This window comes from Harpia harpyja, chromosome Z, assembly GCF_026419915.1.
Source record: "Harpia harpyja isolate bHarHar1 chromosome Z, bHarHar1 primary haplotype, whole genome shotgun sequence".
NCBI classification, from domain to species: domain Eukaryota; kingdom Metazoa; phylum Chordata; class Aves; order Accipitriformes; family Accipitridae; genus Harpia; species Harpia harpyja.
The window spans coordinates 22,308,325-22,327,839 of NC_068969.1; the positions used below are offsets into that span (position 1 = coordinate 22,308,325).

The 19,515-nt window shown below is 40.6% G+C and overlaps 1 protein-coding gene across 4 annotated transcripts in view; it reads left to right on the forward strand.

Annotated features, from left to right (window-relative positions):
* LOC128137068 (contactin-4) overlaps window positions 1–19,515 on the forward strand; it is a 351,999-nt gene that overhangs the window by 97,975 nt on the left and 234,509 nt on the right. The window contains exon 1 of one of the 4 annotated variants that reach the window (XM_052777697.1): window positions 11,507–11,528. The exons of the other annotated variants lie outside the window; for them this stretch is intronic. The gene's annotated coding sequence lies outside the window, so the exon portion shown is untranslated. Of the gene's footprint in view, window positions 1–11,506; window positions 11,529–19,515 lie in introns of those variants that run through there. 4 annotated transcript variants of the gene reach the window in all.

The window sequence follows — 19,515 nt, forward strand, 5'->3', positions numbered from 1 at the left end:
AGTAATGGAAATTAGAAACTGAATCTCTGTGGCTGCCGGGCAGGTTAGAAGGCGTAATTACACCTGAGTCTCTGCTGGGTAATGGATGCTGCTGTGTATGTGGAATGGGGATTGGAAGGACTTCAGCTCATGGCCAAAAAGCTGCTCCTGTGTAGTCCACAAACGCAGAGCATCCACCCTCCCCGTGTGCGGGGATTGTTAGCTGAGTGGGATTTTCTTGTTTTGTTAAACCTACAATTTATTTTCCTTTCTGTTGGAAAAGCTTAGAAGTAAAATTTAGAAAGATCACTCTTCATTGAAAATATTCAGGCAAAAGTATCATGGTTGAAAAATGGAATCCTGAAGAACACAACAAAAAAAATTCTGGAGGTTTTCAGTTTCTCACTGATAACCTGTAAACACGTGTGAAAATTGTGTATATGTATGCATTTACAAAATTGTCCTTTTTCCCAAAAAATCTTTTTTCATTATAAAAAGCTGTAAAAACCTGATGGAAAAGCTAGATGACAGAAAATAACCAATTCTCAATATTGCTTTATATTGCCGTAACACCCAAATGCCAAAGGAGCTATATAAACACCTAGGAAACCACAATCTGTCTTGAAAAGCTTACAAGTTAAAGGAGATTTTCAAAGACATAAAAGGTAGATTGGTGTCTGGCTTTTGCTGAAAATCACTGAGCACCTCAATCTGCTGAACATTGTTGGAAATCCCACCCAAAGACCCTCTCGCTTCTCATGAAACAATAGGAATATGCCGCAAAAGATCTGACAGCATCTTTCTACCAACTGCTTTCTTTGTAAGGCACTAATCTTTTTTCTTAGAGATTATATGTGATACTGAAAATATATCAGTGGGTGGGTCACAGACCAGAGGACTCATAAAAAAAAAAAAAAAAAAAAAAAAAAAAGGCTGCAGACGGCTGGTTTCCATCTCTTCCCTGGCTGAATTAAGAAAGATGTTTTTCTTCCCACTGCTCTTCTATCTCCCTCCTTTCCATTTTCTGCATTATGTTTCCTCCTCCAGACTGTGGTGGTGGAGCTGAATGCTGATGAGACCATCGGCAGTCTGTCCCCAGACAGAACTTTTTAAGGTCATTTCTCCTGGTTCTCAATTGCTTGACCTGCTCATTTCTCTTCACCAGCTATGGTAGGCTACCCAATTATACACTGTTATTTTTATGATACCTGCTTCTCCTTCCCAGCCTTAATCTTCCTTTATTGCTAGGAACACTCACAGTCTCTGTAGTCTAGTTAGAGCTAAAGTTCATAAGAGAAATGTTTTAAATTGACAGTTTCAAACGAACAATCAGGAGCGCACGCGGTGATGGGGGGAACAGGCTTTCCACAGACGTAGGTAAAAGCGAGCCGTAAGGGCTGATGCAGCGATGCTCTCTCTGCTGGTGAGCTCTGCTGGCGTGGCTGAATCCTGAGGATGCGAACTACCTTTGAAGGGAAGGTTGCACGTACCTACACATAGAAGGCAGCCTGAGTAGGACTGTGTTGGTTTTATAACGGTGTAGTTGTGTATATGAGTAATATTTTTAAGGATCTGACTAGTTTTCCTTGACCTTGGTAAGATATACATCCTTCTCTGTTGTTCTTTGTTTCAGGCAAAGTCTGTGGTTTCTTACTATATTTGTTGGTTTTATTCCAAATTCTACATCCCTTCCATACACAGTCACTTGCTGAGTAAGATCATCTATTATTTATTATTATGCTGGTTGCAAGGTTTGTGCAGTGGTCACTTGGAAGAAGAGGTGGAGAAAGAGAGATGACAAGTCTGAGCATTGAAACATGAGCTCTGTTATCCTCTGATGCGTGAGGCCCACATACTGTGAAACAGCATCATAAACTGGCAAAATAAATTCCCTTATATCAAATTCACTTCCTCAGTCTATCAAGGATAAATTCAGCATCATTAAAAGAAAATTGCTCTGAGACAGAATCTGCAGGTTACCCGTGTGGTCCTGCAAGTCTTCCATATGGGACGTATCACAAGTCAACATACACAAACTGTAAGGAATAGTCTGTATGGACTATCTGCATGGGAAGAGACATGCCATAGTCTGTACGCTTACACTAAAAAGTAGGAATCTTCTTAAGCAAATTCATGATCTGTGGGCAAATGACATGAACTGTACCTCTTCTGGTACAGCGATGCCTCTTCATCTTCAACCCCATCAACCGTTTGCTCATCTCACAAGTCCCAAGCTGTTGTAGCTCCTCCTGTATTTCGCAGCTGTGCCGATGTGCATGCAAGGTCCAGATCACCCCAGCTCACCACGCAGTCGGAAGGCACCAAACTCATCCCAGGCCTGGCTGGACCCAGCCCAGCGGAGTTGCAGGAAGGATGGAATCGGCCCCAGCTCTGTCTTTCAAAGCTTTCAGAGTTGTCTGAGCAAACGGGGATGTGAATGAATCATGCTTTAAGTATTTACATTTCTCAAATGCCTGAGAAGCTTTTTAAAGGTCAATCTAATTAAGACAAAGTTTGTTTGTACCAATATAAAGCAGTTACTATTATTGGAAATTCCTTCCAATGCGATATATGGTATTTTACTTACAGTTTAAATTTTAGTTTTGTATGCTTAATTTGGAAAGAGCAGAAATGATCTTTTGGTTCCATAATGTCTTACTTAAAATGACATTTTAATCAATAATGAATTTTTTCGCTACAATTAAAAAAAGATTCATTCTTCCTGATGCAAAATAATTAATCAAAGTTTTTGCTTAAGAAAGCATTCTTTTGTCTTGGAAACAAAATTGTCTAGACTCATAACAGCAACATTATTTAGTGCATCTGTTTTTGATTGCCATCTTATGGGAACAAAAGCCTTTCTTCTATAATTTAAGGATGCATTTAAATTCAGTTTGAAAGACTAAATTTCATGATGTGTTGCCCTTAAAGGCTATAAAAATTGAGATCTATTTGTGCATCTCCATAAGAATATCAAAGTGAGAAGTAAATCAGTTTTTCTTTTAGTTTCTTTTCATATTTGAATAGTTCTGCCTGCTGCCCGGAACTTGGCACAACTGAGGGAAGTTTAGACCTTACAGTCCTTACTGCCCTAAACTTTATCGTCTTTAAAAGACATCGAATTGAGGGGAGGGGACAGGGAGGGTGTAATTAGTTTTGTTCCACTGACTGCTTCCTTTTTAATGGCTATCTTGTTATCTGGAAGCTTTACTTGGAAGAGCCAAGTCCAAAGCATTCCTGTTGAGGAGTGAACCAGAAGCTCCAGGAACAGTGTCCGGCCCTTCGAAGCAGAGAGACTTGTCTCTGAATCCAAACTTACACTGCTGGCAGCAGGGCTTTCTTCTTGACTTGATTTTTCTTTCTAGTAGTCTTTAACACTGTTTTCCTCATGTGAAACTAGAAATTTTATGTTGTTATCTGAATTCTGTAAAACCATAAAATGAGATGACACATTGTAAAATAGAAGAAAAAACTTTCAGGTAATTGAGTTTCTTAGACATATTAAATACTTTGGGTTTCCTCCAGATGTTCATTGAGCTTGTAGTTCCGTCTTGTAGTTCAACATCAGTTGAAGAGGAGCAGTTCGTCCTGCGTAGCCAGAATTTTCCTCTCGCAGTACGTTGCCAATCGTCTCTGCCAGCCTGTTCGTGGGTCATGCAACATTGATCCCAAAACCTCTGAATAACTGTATGGTAATAAGCTCTCATTCAGCATCTTTTAGAGAACATCTCTAAATGTAATGAGAATATGACCTACAAAAAGAAAGATATTAAAGAAACATCCACATATCAGTAGCAGAGGTGAAAAATTATGAACATCAAGAAAAAGGTAGTCTTGAAGTTTGGAGTAAAACAGAAACTAAGGGCTGTATCCTTTCCTCTGTTCCTTATTGGCAACTGACTCCAGTAGATTGGAAGAACTCATAGGACTGGTTTGGAACTTGGTGAACCAGAGCAGTGTAGAGAGAGGTTTTTTGCCTAGGAGAGTGTAATTTTGTCAATCATGAGAAAAGAAGTGAAGATGTTCTTGCTTAAATATGCAGGGTAAAATGTAATGTTTTAGCAGCATCATAAAAAATAATTACTATATCAAAGGCATAATTATCATAGGTGTGAATGGAAACATACAGCATCATGTTGCCTCAGACATATGTATTTCAAGGATTTACAGTTAAAAAACCCCAACCCTCTTGAGTCTTTTCCCTGTTGCAGTGAGGCCGTATAGAGTGTTGTTGCCAGGACTGCTGCTTTTCCAGGCTTGTTTTCAGCATGGCGAGACGTCTCTCTGCCGTCGTCCTACATAGCTGCTACCTTCCTTCTGCGTTTCATCCGTGTGAGATGCAGATAGAGGGCCGGTGCGTCACTGAAGTAACTAAAATAGCAGAAGTACCAGCATAATGCTTGAATTCCAGATATACTCTATCCAGCCGTGTTATACGAAGCAGATAAAGATTTCCCCCGATAGCCCTGCTATCTGATAGGCACCAAATGGACTGGGTGCCTCGCTATCTGAGCATCAGGGACATAAATACCAGGTTCTGCTGTAATGCGGGGGACATTAATGGGATGCTGAGCAGGGCCCGCTCGTCTCGGCTGTGCTCCATCTCCGTTTTGCCCGTGCGTCGCGGTGGCCTTCCCCACGGAGTTTTCCTCCTCGGATGGGTGGTGTGAGACTGGGAAAGGTCAGGCTGGTGTCCTTGCTGCTCACGCTGACTCCTCGTCTGATGGTTTCTAAGAGAAAACAGGATTAGGGTTGCGTTAGTTTAGCTTGCATGTGAATTGCATCAAACAAAAACATCTTTTCATGTGGAAAAATAGATTTTTGGGTTTGTTTTTTTTTTTTTAGATTAAAACTATCTAATGACTGAATAGTGCATCAACAGCTGTTAACAAGACTCTCCTTTTTAACATACAGTGCACATCTTGTGGGGACTCTGTCACAGCTGGACTTTTTTCTCATTTCTCTTCATTTATGTCCTAAGCTCTTGGTCAAGGACTGTCTGCTGTGGCTCATGCAGTGCTGTGGACGGGCGGTCTCCAGTCTCAGGTGAGGCTTGTCAGTGCTACCAACAGCTCAAAATTCAACTCCAGAAGCCAGTTACCATCATGTGCAGCTCAGAGAGATGAGAGCTGAAACCATACCTCTTTGCTGAATGAGCATGCAGTGTAAGAAGCTTGACTTAAATCTGGCTACTGTGAATGCTGCATAATCAGATACATAAAATAGGTCATAAATAGTCATAGTGAAACCTCAGCACATATTTTCTTTGTTAGTTTCTATGGCTTCTGAAAGAAAATAAGTACTGTGTAGATTGTAGTACAAAAGTAAAATAGCTATTGAAAGGCTCTTTGTAGTTGCTAACTTGTTTGTTGCTAATTTACTTCTGTTCTATGTAGCAAGACATGATGAAGGTGTGTGCAAGGAAAACTAATTTCTGCGTGTCTGCTGTCCTAGTGAATTGTTAGCAAGGTATGTGAGTGGGAATAGCCCTAATACTTGCATTTGCATCCACAATAGTGTTTTTTCTTCTACGTGCTGCTAAAAAGCTTTATCTCAGCTCAGATGGATTCTTGCCATATAACCTGATGTCTCTCGCCCTGACACTGCAGGTCCCTTGTCTCTTGCAGCGAAGGGGGAAATCTGGGGAGCAGAACAGAGCGGTCTCTTGTAATGGCTCAGGAAAGGAAGAAGCTGGCTGGTTTAGGTTCAAATTCTTCACGTATGAAGAATTTACAAAAGATGATGTTAATTATCTAAACCAATTTCACAAGAACGTGGGTTGAAGACCCTTATTCCCGGAAAGAAGTGTCAGAAGAGATATAATAGTTTTTGTCAGTATTTTGGTTTTCTAATCAAAAGATGTACAAAAAAGGAAAGAATTGCTTTCTTGTAGCAGGGGCTCTGGTTTCCAAAACACTGCAGCAGGGAAGATGACAGGAATTGCTTTTGAATTGTTCTGGTAATAATGACTGTAGATAGAATTATAATAAGGTCAATCTCTTAAACATTTCGCTTAAAAAAAATGAATCCACTTTTCTATTTGGACGTATGTTTTAGCTCTGTGGCATGGCATTTATTTGGAAAATGATACAAGGTAAGACATGGAGTGCTGTTTAGAGGAAACATTGCAGATTAGAAATACATTAAAGATTCATCTGACAGAGGAAATTTTCAGTACATGTTTCAAACTGGATGTGGCTTTTTGCCAGTCTGCCTAATGCTCTCTTAGCAATATTAGGGTCAGCTGATGGACAGCTCTACCTAGATTTTTAGAGTTAATACTGGAGATGTAACTGTAGGCTACTTCTTAGACTTGTAACAAAGAAAGAATTGGAAGTTAGCAGCAATTTTAAACAATTGTTACCCATGCAAAAATCTCTGAGTTTAGGAAGAAAAGGTAGAACAGCACAGGTGTACTTCTGACCTACCCTAGATCTTTAGCAGACATGCCCCTGGTGCTTCCTTAGTCTAAAATAGGTAAATTTTATTTGAGCTTGAGATTTTCTTCATTTATTCTTTTAGTGTCAAATTTAACTTGCACATCAGTAGAAAGTTATGAATGAACACTTCCATGCTCTGAGCATCCTTTGGTATTTCCAACACAATGAACGTGTTAGGCTAATTTAAAATGTATTTAGTTGCGAGACAGCACGCTTGATTTCCTGCACCCCCGTGTCTGCTCGCCTGGTCCCGTATGGACTCAGTCCTTCACCTTTGTGGTAGAAAATGACTTTCCCAGAGTTGTGAGTACGTGTGTGTATTTATAAGGATACCAGAGATGGTGGTAATTTATTCCTGTTGTGCACTTGTATAACTCGGTGTGTGTAGAGGTTAATGGGCCACATGGGTTTCCTTCTGTCTTCTCCCAGTGTTTTGTGTACAATGATGGTTTCATAGCTAGAAAGCTACAGCAGCAGTTTAAAAGTGAGGGAAAAGACAAAAAACGTCTTTAATTGGTTTTGGGAACGCTAGCTGTGTTTTAAAATGTAAGTCTGTGACTATTTTCTGTGTTCTCCATTTTGCCATCGCTTTCAACTTCTAACTGAAAATGAATATTATTGCCCTTCTTTACTGTGCTGATTTATTTAGCCAATACAAAAGACAATTCTATTGTTAGCGTAGGATTTTCAATAATGTAAGGAAGCTTAAATAATCATTCCTATTAAAATAATCAGAAACTTGTCATAACAAGACAAGTTTCCGGATACTACAAAGCTCTATTGCCAGAAGTTTCTAATAGCATTTTAAGCTGCAGTTGTAATGGTAGTGTAATTGATGGCAATACCTTTAAGCTAACTAGTTTATTTTAGGTGACTAACTTACCTATGTTTTATACGTATATTTAGGATGTACTTTTACATGCTGAGAACCTAACCCATTTCTACTGCTGGCTTTTAGGACTTTGGGATAAATTTAAATAAATGGATAATAGCAGAGATATTCAGAGGTGCTTCAGCACAATGTAGGGCACTGTCAGTGACTGCTGGGCTGCTCGAGTGCTTCTTGGAAGCTTGCTGGGGCCCTAAATGGCTTTGGAAAATGTGGTCTTAGCTATTGAAATGTTTATGGTGTACACCCAGATCTGTCTGGCCTAGAAATCTCAGCTTTCAAAGTCTCAGTGCTGGGACTGCATACTTTGATGTGAATAGTGGGTTAAGAAATTTTGCACAGTACAAGTTGCAGGGTATTTGTACAGGCTGATCAAATCGAATGCTTATCAGAGGCTCTTAAAACAGACATCTGCATCTTTCATCACAGTAAGTGGAGCTAAGTACAGTTGCAAAGCTTCTAATTACTGGTACGTGTGAACTGAGAAGCGAGGCTGGCCTCTGCACATACTAGATACAGCTCACATTGAGGAGTGGATGTTATTATATCTGTAGGAAAAAAACAAGGCATAAACAAAATTGTCAGTGGAAAGATAGAGTCTTTGATAAAATTCTGCATCTAAATTCACCTTGAATTAGTCTCTTTGGGGATAAGGTCACTATTTCTCATAAGAGGTTTTTCTGTGATGTTTCTGCTTTACAAAACAACGTAATACCTCTCTGAGGTATCTCCTGCCATTTTTCTCTATTAGCCTTGATGGCTCTCCAATTATATTGCACTTTGAGCCTTTCCAGGAGACAAAACCAAGGTTTCAGATTCCTCAGGAATTAATGTAAACGGAACTGATTTGAAAACTGAATCGTGGTAAATTAACACTAACCCACCACCTCTTTGTAGTTGCTCTCCAGCATGATCGGATCAGTCACTTATTGGCGAAATACGATGTCAGGATTTAATTTAAAAGCTTGGTTCAAGTTTGGGAAAGTGCCGCAGGGTGCTGAGTGTTTCCATGTGCTGAACATCATTGACTCCTGTTAGTGTCAACAAGCAATTTTCATTTGAAATGTATCTTTTAGTCTTAGTAGTAACAAATCAGATTATTTTATATCAAAATAATAGATTTGATAAACAACTCAAGTTCTTTGAATGAACTGCTCACAATAAGTCTCAGTGGTTTGTGGGTTTTTTAATACAGAAGCATGCCTGTGTACACCAAATTTTTCTTCTGCTCATTCCCAGTTCCAGCCTCTGACACTCTGGGAGTTTTTGTGTCTATTTTGCTGTGAAAGTCATAGCATAATGTGGGCTGGAGGGAATCTGAAGGTCATCTACTCCAGCCTCCTGTTCCAAGCAGGGCTGGTTAGGTCAAGTTCCTCGGGGACTTTTCCGTTTAAATGTTGAGCATCTCCAAGGACTCCATAACCTGTATGGACAACCCGTTGCGTTATTTTACCCCACCCACTGTGGAAGGAAAAAGAAGTATTGTCCAGGTTCAAATGTAAATATATTAATCAGTCTAGCAGCAGTAATTAGCCAGCCTTGGGGAGGATGCACAGATACTCACAATAACGTTCTCATGCTCTCATCTTTAGTGTAAAATCAAGTAAACTGATGTTAGAGTTAACACATCTAGCAATTGTCTCTGGTAGATACTTATAGTTGTTTTCTGAAAGGTTGGTGAAGGATTCATTTTGGGGCACTTCTGGATCATTTTGTTTTCCAGAAGAACAATCTGTTGCAATACCTTTTATCTTATTTTACTGCTGTTTGCATTGAAGCATACTTGTGGATGTAAATACTTCTGTGCAACACGGCCAAACATGGGCAGCTCCAAAATTCTGTGTTCTCTGCTTAAATAACTTCATATCACTAGATATTGGAGCTCAAAATAAGTAAGATATAAATAGATAGTGGTAATGTAAAACTGCTAGATTATCGTGTATGATATGGAATTAACAGTGTTCAAAGTAACTTAGGCTCTTAGGAAGCTAAACCTCAATTTAAGACCTAATTATTTCAACAGTTATGAAAATTTTGCCCTTACACATTTTCCCAAAAACCAAAGCAAGAAGGTTCTTTCTTATTGGCACCAATTTATTTTTTTTATTTTGTTCTTAAAAAGATTAAACAGTCTAGCTGCATTAATTAGGTTTTCTGAGATTTTTATTTGCGATATGCAAACTGAAGGCTAAGCGAATAGCCAGGAATTCAGCAGCCAACATGAATATGAACAATGAGACATCTTTTAGAAATTAGAAGTTTCCTCATAACGCTGCCAAATGTTGGACTTCAATCGAATCCCTTACACAAGGGGACTTCCAAGAAATGTTGTTTCCATTGAAGATGTGTGATTGTTCAAGCATATTTTGCAGCTCTAAAACATGTGCTGATCAGAAACTTTAATGGCTGTTATCTGGCTTTAAATTCTTTATTAAAAACAGGTGCTTCTTGCAGGCTTTCAGCAGCTTGGCCATAATGAAGAAGGCAGCTTTAGCTTTTTAAGAGTTTAATGTAGCTTGTGTGTCGTAACAAGAGCAGGCATCACAGCACCAGAGTAGTGGTTGTGTTGTGTATCTGCATATGAGATAAACCAGCAAATAACCAGAGTCTACGTGTGCTGAGGAGGATAAAAGAGTGAAGCAGAGGGCAGGAGAGGGGATACTGACCTTTAGGACTATCTTTTTAACCGAGTTGTCTGTGTTTGCAGAGTCTGGAGTAGCTGTGTAGAGGTAGTAGTTTCTCAAACCATTGAAAGACAATAATTCATCTTTTAATTGGTAATAATAATACAAGCTTAAAAAAGAAAGCTTCAAAATTTCCTGTTTTGCAATGCTGAAATACTGCTTTGACTGAGATCAGCATAGCTATTCTAAGCAGATGCTGCGTTGGGTACTTTCAACGTGAGCCTGGTATATCTACTAAAAAAAGGTCTCCTTGTTCTCCCAAGGTCCAAGACAGCGTTTCCTCCGTGCTGGTGTCTCAGGATGAAATGTTGGAAAACAAAAAGTCAATTAGAAGCCACATTGGACTAAGAACTTCTGAAAGTCCCCATATATGCCTGTACCTTTAGATGACTCCTCTTGTTTGTTTGTATTGTATTGTATTTGCATCATGGTCTTTTAGGCACTTTTGGAAATGTCAGCTAGGGTATGCTTGGTAGATTGAGAAAGAGATCATTTTATGAATCTTTTTTTTTTTTTTTTTTTCCTGGAAGCAATAAAATAACAAAATTGATTCCTTTACTGATCCTTGTCTTTAGGTGGATCTTGTTCTGTACGTGGATCAATAAAAACATGTCTTTAACAATGAGAGGATAGATACAGGGGGCAGAAAAATTAGTACATTCATCAAGGGCAACATGAAAGAAGGACTATTGTGAAGATGTTACAAATATTAATGTGTTGTCTTGCACTCCCATGACAGTAAAAGTCGCATTAGTGATAAATATTTCCAGTTTTAAAGATCTACAATTTTAGGAGCTGCAAAAGGTCCTTTTATATAATAAAATTAATGGATGTTCAGAAATTTTGTACACATGCTTGTCTCAAAAGAAGCACTGTTATATCCTGCTCCATCCATCCTTTCTGAGTATGGAATAGCAATTTAATTTTAAACCTGAAGTGTTAAGTTTTAATTTTTTTCCTTTGATCAGTCTCCTACTTAGTTGTACATAAATCAGAAGAATATGAAAGAACTAGTAAAAATGGCTGTATCCTTCTAGAGCTGTAATTTGGCTCCATGAATTATTAATTATTAGACCAGTATAGCAACAGCTTTTTCAGAAGTCAGTATAAATGTAAAAGGCTCACCTTATCAGCCAGGATCTAAGCAGTGGCAGTAATGTAATTCTTACCATTTAGCACTTTGTGGTACGTTGAAAAGGAATAGGATATTAGACCATTTAAACTTTCTGAAATATAACACAAAGTAAGGAAGTGCTTGCTTTTTTTTTTTTCTTTTCTTTTTTTTGCCTCTGAAATAATTTCAAAGAAATGACTACACACGGATTTCTCAGGGGTTTGGACTGGTGGAGATGTTGAAGCTGTTCCATTTGTGAAGCATCACTGCGAGGGAGACCAGCAGCTCAAAGGGCATGCTTGAAAAGGAAAGGCTTTAGCTGCTTGTATTGGTTAGAAGAAAAGAAGAAATCCATAGAGGCTTGAAATTAAGCTAAAATGGATGAAAGGTAGCATTTACCAAATACAAAGGCATCCATTATTGTAAGTAAAATTTTCTTTCCTAAATAATTTAGCTCTGTAGTTTAGCACTGCGGTACTACATAAGTCTGGTATTAATTTTCTTGAAGTTGTTCCGATAGCGGTATTAGGGGACCCTCACGTTTTCCTCTGATTTAACTGGTCTGGCCAAAAGAAAGGGGTATTTTTGTCCCTTGTCTTAAATGACTTTGTGTCTGGTGTAGTCCTAAAGGTTCTTTTCAAAACTTCGTCCTTCTCAGATATAATCTGCCTTTGGCAGCTTCAAAGTTGAGTGCAGTAGCTGATTAATTGATTCCCATCTTGCAAAATTTAAGTGCATGTAATGGAAAACTGAAATACTTCAGCACTTACTTTTCTAATTCTGAAATTTCACTGTAGCATTTTTAGTATTTTAGCAATACTGTTCTCCATATCTAAAGATAAGTTATTAAAATAAGGAGTCTCTCTTGCAATATATCATAATCTATTATTAAAAATATGATTTCACTTATAAACAAATTAGGAGAGAGTATTAAGGAACTGATTAGGTCTCTTTGTATTGAGGTTTTTAATAACCATTACACTACAAAATTTATGTAAAGCAATATTTCAGGGAGAAATCCTAATGGCATTCTAATGTGAATTTTACCTGAGATTGTTTCACAGGAGTGTGAAATAATCTAGTTGCTGTCACTTGTTTCTGATTTACAGAAGCCGTTTTGTTCCCATCTGTTGATGCAGAGAGACCAGGCGGGGTTAGTAAAGAGCAGTTCATCAGCGCCAAAGACTGCGTGCAATGCTGGTTGCAGAAAAGTAATTAGTCTACAAAAATTTAGATGAAGTATGTAAGTTCCTACCCTGGTTCTCTTTTTTAATGGCGAAGGTGAAGAATTTGCTAGGTGATACTGCAAATTAAAGTTGGAAATCTTCCTTTAATTTTCTTACTCCTTTTTGTTGTAGATTTTACCTGAATTTTGGGTGTAATGTATATGCAAAACACAAATTTCCTGTGGGAAATTATTAACAACCATATCTCTTGCATGTTTCTGTTAAGCTAAGTACACTCACATATCAGCAGATTTAATAACTTGGTCTAGGGAAACATTTGTGAGGACAAGGCTCATGTGGGAAGCTGATCTGTTACAGCTTTCCTATCCCCATCTCCTATTCGGGATAATTAGTGAATTTTTAGAGCTATTTCTTAAAACTTGTGGGAAGATCTGGATGCGGAATTGCGGTGGGAATCGTGCCGCTTGCGGGGAGCCGAGGTAACCCCTGGCTTGTGGCCCTGGGTGGACGCCGTTCATCTCTGCGCCATGGGTAAAACGTTACCTGAGGAAGCAGAGGAGGAGGAGAAGCAGCAGAGTTTGTTTCATTTGGTATGGGAAATAGGTTTTCCTTCATTATTAACTGCACAATCATGTTCTGACGACGTTTAACATGTGAAAGTAATCACGGCACTTCCTTCATCTCTGGCCAGTGGAGAGAGGGAGTGCATTAATTACACGGTCCTTCCAGGTGAGCTGCACTTGTATGCAGCACATTACCCCAGCTAACGTGACCAAGACCATTAAGATTTATTTTCCTGATGGACGTCACGAAAATAGTTTGAATCCGTTTTGGCTGCGCAAGCGTAGGTTTGTGCAAAACGCGACAAGAGAGCACGGGGACATGGAGAGGAGGAAGCCGGTCTCCGCAGCAGAACCAGTTTGCGGGCTGGCGTTGCAGCGGTTCGGATGGGTGGCACCCGTGCCTGCTCTCCCTCTGCCCCGGGACGGCCGGTGTACGCAACCACCGTGGCCTGGGCACTCGCCAGAACTAGAGTCTCTCATGCAAGAAATTGGAAAAGTCCTTCGGTAGGGAAGGAGAAAGATAGGGAGGAGATTAAAGATATATGTCTTAATCTCGGAAGCTATAGGGTGCACAAAAAAACGGCTTGGCAAAACCGACCAGAAATGTGCCGAAAGGTTGTTAAAATGCAATTGAAGCCTACTCAGGGCTCCGTGCGGCTCTGTGGGAGCACCCTGTGAAAGCGCACCAAAGCGTGTGTCGGCAAGCCTTTTGCAAAGCGTTAGCTCGCAGCAGACTGATCTGCCCATAAATAACACTAAAGTTTATAGGCTTTTAAATGGATGAAAACAAATTTGGATGGCTTTTTCTCATCAGTGCTTTTAGGGGTGCAATTTTTTTTCCGCAAAGAGCTGTGAATTTAAGATATATGTTCAGACACCTCTCGCATCCCGTGGCAGCTGCTGGGCTGTAACGCCACAGAGACGAGGAGAGCTGGCAACCGGCGAGGTCTGTGCTGCGCCTGGCTCAGAGCTGCTGCCATTGCATGGCTCTTCTAGGCTTGGGCACGCATGGGTGCCAGGCAGCCATCTGCCATCTCTGTTGCCTTATCGTTCCCAAAACGAATCCCCTCAAGAACCGTAAGGGGGTGGAAAAGGCTAACGTGACTTACAGCCTTCCACCCATACGTTGGTGGTCCGGCTCCAAGGTTACGTCTATGCCATGTGCGAGGATGCCATCCGTCGCGCAGCGGGTGGCCGTACCTGAGCTCGGATTAGCAGAGCCGGCTCAGTGAGTACCAAAGCAAAGTCACCGTGGTGTTGTCTTTGTCACGAGCTGAGAGCTGCCGGAGCTCCGGGTACGGACACGTGTTGCACAGACGTCCGTGCTGCCATGTCTGCTGTTTTTACTTAGCCTAGCTAGGCTGTGGTGGCAATTACACCTTTGATGGATGTGCCCTGAAAGCTTTCTTACAGATCCTTGAAACTAGGCTTTGGTTGTCTCTTGGAGCTGCTGGCCACAGCTCGCTGGAAAAAATGATGCAAGCACCAGATCTTGGGTATTGCCCTGAACGTGGAGTCCAGAGAAGCACCCGCTTTCTTCAGGTGGACCGGAGGAGCTCTGTAGTAATAGTGCAAAGACTCGTTTAATCAGCGTGCGTTGCAATTGAGTAACGGGCGGCGATTTTTCATGTTATATTTTAGCTTTATCAGATCTACTGTTTGGCTGAGTAATGTTTTAGGTGTCTTAAAGCGGTCTCGTTTTTCAGAGAGGGGATTAGGATATGGCTTCGTGTTCAGTGGGAGCTCCTAACAAGCATCCCTAGAAGATGCCGATGCTGGGAGCTCAGCACCGCGCCTTCCCTGTTTTCAGAGCAGCCACGCGGGACTCCTCCGTGTATCCGTGCCCCGCTGGTGACTGCAGGCAGTGCCCACGTCCTGGGGGCTTGCCTGGATGTGGCAAAGCCTGCAAACACAGACCCGTAAGGTTAGATGGCTGAAAGAGAATTAATTTTCGCAGGGCAAATTATCATGCCTTGAAACGCGTCTCCAAGTGAAGATGTTACAAATAATTGTGCTTGGATGGCTTTTGAATCTCACAAATTAAACCTATTAGGAAAGTCTTACTCAAGTTTCTGCAGTGCAGTTTTGCACAGAGAAAGCCTTGGTCTGCATTTGGAGAAACAGTAAGAAGTATATACTTTAAGTGGCGGAAAACATGACGAAACATGTATTGCTGGGAATGGAAGTACAGCAGAAAATATACGGCTATTATCCAGCTGCAAGTTTCTCCATTTAAATACAAACAAAACAGGAAAATGAAATGCAATTTTTAGTTTAATCAACTTTCATGAGTCTTCTGGGAAGCCCAGAAGTATCTAAAAGGAGCCTCTGGGACCTGTTGGGTTTAAATATGAATTTTGAAGTCTGCTCGGTAATAGATGGTATGCTGTGTTTGGTTTAAAAATTACGCTTTGCAAGTGACATTTGGGCCTAACTGGAAGCTAGCTGGCAAGGGGGAAGGCTAGTCAAATTAGCTGTTCATTTCAGAGGTGCATTACCCCTTTCTTTTGCTAAAAATGTGTCTAACAAAAATTCTTTGCCCGATACATTCTACAAATAGGAAGTTAAAGTAACAAACTTATCCATTATAATTATTAAAATAAAGAGCACAAGTATGGATAGGAGAGACACTAAAAAAAATACACAACAGACTGTACCAGGCAGTATACTGGAGAGTTCCATCACAGTGGAACTTGCGAAAAGTTAAACTAAATGAAAATGGCCTCTAGTTATTGTGTCCATAAAATAATTCATTTAGTGGGGAAAGATTAATGATTATTTAAGTATGATTTTGAATATCACAACATCAAACACCTGATCTATAGAGATGTTATAGGTATGAAAAAATATAAAAAGTTTGTGTGTTTTAATTAAAAAAAAAAAAAGACAGTGTAAGAACTGAGGAGTGCAAACAGTATAGTGAACTGAAATGTTTTTTCAATCTCTGGCACTGGAATGGGCTGGGACATTTCTGCATTGATGTCCTCAGTGTTACATTTCTCCTGAGACCAATTACAAAGGTTCACAAGGTTGTTTTTATTTTCCTTGCTCTTGATGCCTTTTTAATGAGGCCTCCTAGTAAACAGCAAGCATTATGCTTTCCTGTTGTATTCCTGTCTGCCGCCTTTAAACATTTATTACTAATACATGTGGGAAATGATTTATAAATTAAATATTAGGAAAATGTACTTTTAAAAAACAGAAGTAGTTAGGGGGTATGTTTTATAATTGTCATTGGGGGAGTGGGAGAGGAAGTCATGCCAATATTTTGCTAATGGAAGTGCAGTGAGAGGGACTGTTAAAGCATCATTGTGGGTTTATGTAATAAATAGAGATAATAGATGCATGGAGTTTTCAGTGCATGTATCTGGGCCTGTGGCTGGGTGTAATAAAATCTGAATGCAAAAAAAAAAAAAAAAAAAAAAGCCAATTGTGCAGAGCTGCCCAGGGAAGTTTGACTGTTTCTGTTCTGTGCAAGTGTGTGTTCCCCCCGACTGCCCTCCTGCTCTGCACCAGCACCGCCAAGTCCTGGTACCCGCAGTATCCCATCGGCATCGTGCCTGCCAGCACCAGCTCCTGCCCTGGCACATTCCTCCTTCTGCTTTGTCTCTTCAGTCGCTGGATCTTCCAGATTCAAGTGATACTTGCAAAATAATCTCTAATCATCAGCACCAGCTAATCAAGCCTAATAACGCAATTATTTTGGAGTTGAAGTGTGAGTGACAGAGCCTTGTATGGAATCACTCCATCGTGCTAACCGCCCTCGTGTTGGGACGCTGCCTGCTACAATGTTGCTCTTGCTGCCTTAGAAATACGGAAGTCAAGTACAAATACCGTAATTGTTTAAAGATGTTGTATCTCGTTACTGAATTTTATTTGTTTACCGTAAATCATGACTCAGCTTCAACAATAGACAAGGCTGTTTTCACCTGGGTTTGGGAGAACCTGTTTTGTTCTTTCATGCTTTGGTGCCAGTTTCGGAGTAAGGTTCATGGCGAGCAAATGCAAATCTGGGTTTGGTTTGGGTTTGGGTTTTGTTTTGGGGTTTTTTGGGGGAGGGGTGGTTTGGGGTTTTGGTTTGGTTTGGGGTTTTTTTGTTTGTTTGTTTTTGAAAAAAGTCCTTGCATTTGCCTGCCCTACAGCAGGCTTTGTTTGTCTCTTATAGGTAGGCTGCTGTGCGTGGTCTCTGGTGATACCCAGTGGCTGCATCTCACCTGATGTCCTTTCGTTGTCCTACTGGCAGGCTTAGATAGCACATCTCATTCTACATCTGCGGTAGCTTTTGTGGGGGGGAACAGATGAATACATTGACAAAGCTCACCTATATACAGCTGTGTGGATATATGTATGTATCCAAAATTTTCACTTAGTAAACCATGCATTTCTGGTAGGTTTGTGCTTCGGAGAGGTCTCTGCCAGCACTGCGAATTTGTCTTTATGCGCTCCTGTCACGGTGGAAAGCTTGGGAGAGGTCCTGGTCCTCTCCTACCATTTGCTCTGGTGACTTGAAGCAGTGATGGAAGCTGAGCATAGAGGGGCTGTTGTTCAGAGAGACTCATTTTAATCACCTGGTTTGATTCCTCTGGGTCTGGAAGCTGTTGTGGGTACTCCTAAGGACAGGGCTGCAGAAAGGGCTTACTCAGCGTGCTTGCCAATCTGTCGCAAGCAGATCTTTGCTTCATTTCTTGAAAGTTGCATCTGTGATTACAACCACTTTTGTAGGCTGCCAATTCGGCTCCTTCCTCCTATTCCACCCTCGGAGTTTGTGTTGAAATTGGCTGAAGCTCTCGCGTGGCTGCGACCTGGCACATCCCCGCAGCGCTGCCGCCTCCGACCTCGGCTCCCTGAGCCCTGTCGCATCCCTCAGGTGCTCAGAAGTAATTCGGCAGAGAGTTTGCTGTGTCTTAGATGCATTAACCCTTCGAAAAGGCTTTTCAGAGGTGTTGGAGGAGAGGAGCGGTTGTCCTTCACTGCTGTACTGAAAGGTGTTTACTTCTCAGCGATGTCAGGCTGGTGGCACTTCTTTTCTAAAACATGACTGCTCCGAGAATATGAAATAATACTTTGATCATTTTAATCTTTTACCTTTTTAAGTAACTGATTTCATTCTCGTATGAAAGCAATCGGCTCAGCTAGCTAATCAAGCTGCATAATGATGAAAAGGTCAAAATAAAATAGCGAACTACCGTGATTCACAGCAAAGACTGGGTTCAGCTTTCAGAGGAGTGCGGACCATTGTCAGAACATAAATTCATTTTTATTTTTTGAAAAGAAACTGGGTTACCATTTTTCCCTGTCCTTTTAACTGTAAAGTCATGTTGTCACCCACAGATGTTGTCCTGAGAAAAATAAGAAGACTGAGTAGCTGACATCTCTTGTAAGGAAAAATTACACTGAGAACATAGAGGTCCCTAATTATATTGGAGTAATAGCAGACTTGCCGCCGCGAGGGGAACATGCTGAACAGCAGCTATCCATTCTCCAGACAAGGTTGGCAACAGCCTCACCAGAATGCAAAACTGAGTCTCTCTTGCAGCAGTCTTCAAATCGCATTGCATGAGTAGAGTGTGGTATTGCATTCATCCAACCTCACCACATCAGGCGGCGAAAGTAGAAAATGATATGAAATTCATCCTTTCTTGATGGTTTTAAGACGATAACCCTCTGTAGTTATCCTCTTGAGCCAAATTCAGATTATCTTCTGTTGTATCTCCTCTCATCCCTTACCCTGCTGCGTACGCAGGTGCTTTCCAAGCTGGTGCTCGCTGGAGGTTAAAGCAAGGATTGGGCCAGTGAAGTGGATGCCATTATAAAAAGTTTACACTTCAGTGTGCGTAATGAGAAGTGACCCAGTTGTGCTGGAATTTTCCCAAGCTCTTGGGAGACGTGGGGCTGGCGTGGCAGCGTGCGCAGTCGGGTTGTTACAAGGACTCGTCGTGGCATTTATTTGAGAAGGCCAATCATTTATTTTCTGTTTCTGCTGTGTGGGATTTATTTTTAGTGTAACTAATCAAATACATATAGAATAAAATAGCATTGGTGAATCAAACGAACCTTTTCATGAGTAGAAGTAGCTTGATTTATTAAGTGGAATTGTAATCCAACATGAAGCATTTGATTACCCTCACACGCACTAATCCTTTTCTTTGAGATCGATTTGCCCCAAAGATCTGTACATGGTATTTTTTTGGCAGCCTTTTTCCTTAAGACCTCAAAATGGTATAAATGATGAGCTCCAGCTGTTTCTCATTGTGTGGTTTGGTTTCTGACACACAAGGTACTGGATTTTAAGCTTCTCAGACTTTTCCCCAGTATTATTTAATAGCTATTGCTGCATGCACATTGATTTTAATTTTACCAAAATAAGTGCATTAAAATGTTTACATGTTGTTATTTATTACCAGCTGTTTTGTTAGCGTTGGAGATGGTGTTTTTTATTTATTTCTGGGTACGGCATAATTAATTTTGTGTGCTTATCTGGAGACTTTCTTGTCAGTTATTCATAGCCTGACTACTTTGTCTGCAATCTTCAAACCATTTACTGTGTGATGTGAAATATTTCAGTGTGTTCTTGCATTAAGATTTAGAATAATGTAACCGTCTTTTGGTATTTATAGCAGTCTGCTGCAGCAGGAGGCAGTTCACCTCTTATCCTCAGC